The sequence below is a fragment of the Propithecus coquereli genome, unplaced genomic scaffold (assembly GCF_000956105.1).
Source record: "Propithecus coquereli isolate 6110/MARCELLA unplaced genomic scaffold, Pcoq_1.0 Scaffold282, whole genome shotgun sequence".
Classification (NCBI taxonomy): Eukaryota; Metazoa; Chordata; class Mammalia; order Primates; family Indriidae; genus Propithecus; species Propithecus coquereli.
In genome coordinates, this window is record NW_012148419.1 from 2,148,189 (window position 1) to 2,150,343 (window position 2,155).

Here is a 2,155-nt window from a genome sequence, read left to right on the forward strand (position 1 = left end):
GTATTTTTAAACTAGCAAGACTTAGCTTTATAGCATTATAATTCTTAGCATTTTGAGAGCTAAATGCTTTCTAATTTAACAATTTAGAATAATACAAATACAAGTTAATCTTCATACTTGCGTGAGGATAACTTTCCCTTTATACATATATATAATGTAATTATATATAACAATTATATATATATAATTTAACAAGGGACACAGTTGATTTGTATTGGAGCCAGCACTTGTATTGCTCCTACCTGCTCTGAGAGACACTTTGGTACACTGCCTTGTAGATATTCCTCCCACAACTAGTGGTTAAATAGGCACATTGTTTAGGTTAACGCTTTCAGAATCTGAAATATTTTAGAGACCAGAGTTAATCTAGAGCAGATTCAATTTTAAACAACACTCAGATATTCTTTTCCTCTCCCTTCTCCAGAGTTTCTACATGTATATTGGTTGTATGACACAACCCAAATACAGTATGGCTTAGTTTTCTCCTAGGCTTAGATATAGGCTCTTGAAGCTTCATGGTTCTCAAAGATAGGCTTTCATCTTTCTGCTTTCTGACCGTGGCAAGTTGCTTTATGGTCCAAAGTGGGTCCTGGGGTCTGTCCATCATGTCCAGCTTCTAGGCATGGCCCATTTTGGGCCATTATATTTACTCGAGTGGTTTTAGTTTTGTGACCCCATAATATTTTTTCTTTTCAGCCTTCTTAATTGAATTACTTTCTCTCTTCTCCTTAAATATCTCTCATGTTTTAATTAAGTATCTGATAATCCACCAGACTCTCCAGTTACTTGTTTAATATTTTCAATAAAATGTCCATTTAGCCTGTCTTCTGGTTTTGTTCAGTGCCTTTTTTTTTTTTTTTTTTTGTGGAGATAGTCTTGCTCTGTCTCCCTGGGTAGAGTGCAGTGGCACCATTGTAGCTCACTGCAGCCTCCAACTCTGGGCTCAAACATCCTCCTGCCTCAGCCTCCCGAGTAGCTGGGACTATAGGTGCAAGCCACAACACCCACTTAATTTTTCTGTTTTCGGTAGAGATGAGGTCTCACTCTTGCTCAGGCTGGTCTCGAACTCCTGAGCTCAGGCATGATCCTCCCGCCTCGGCCTCCCAGAATGCTAGGATTACAGGTGTGTAATCCACTGTGCCCAGCCTGCCTGCTTTGTTTTGGATGATACCAATACATTTCCAGTATTGGTCATTTCCCCTCACTTTAAGTGCTATTGGTTGTCTGTAGGATCCACTGTGCTACTAGGTACAACAATGAAAACACTTATCCAAGATCTTAGTTACCTAGTGAAGTAGGCATACGTTAAAATCTGATAACTGATGATCAGAGGTTGAAATGATCAGGAAGGAATTAACTGCCAGAGGAGAGCTAAGAGGTGGGATTTGAATTGGACTTTGAAGAACAAAAAATGATTTGGGAGAGCAAGTTGGAGACAGCACAAGTAGATATATAACTGGAGCTCACATGAGGTTGAATAAGGAGTCAAAATTGTAAAGGTGAGTAGGACCCATTCTGTGGAGTGCTTTCTGTGCCAGGGTAAAGAATCAAAGCTACATATGAGGGGAAGCAAATGGAAGTTTCTATCGTATTTAATAGACTTGATGGCCATGTATGTGATAGTATCGATCAGGTTGGTTGCGCCACTTGAGAGCCTAGATGAAATGAGAACCTGAATTAGGCTGATGGCAGAATAGAAAGGATGGCAACAGCTGATTGACAGTGCTTGATCCACAAATAGGTTGTATTTGACAGCTCCAAGTGCCCTTTTTCTGACTTGCTTTAGGCTGTGTTGCACAAATTGATCACTAGGAGGCATAGTTCATCAACTAGTAAGGCAAAAAGGAAGGCAGCTAGACAGCTACTGAGGAAGCCTGGATAGTACTGTGTTGAAGAAAAATATCACCTCACGGCATTTTGGAAATTGGAATCTTTACAAGGTTTTTCTTCTAAGTATTTCAAAGTTGAAATAAATAGCAGAGTTTAAATTGCACTCTGAACGTGGAACTATTTGGTTATACTTTATACGCTGATGAGAGTGACCTGACATTTTCATAGATTATTGCCTTTTAACTATTTCCTGGAAGACACGACCTTTGCTCTGTCCAAATCTTTGTCATGAGTATATATTGCAAATTAGTTTATATAATCAAGA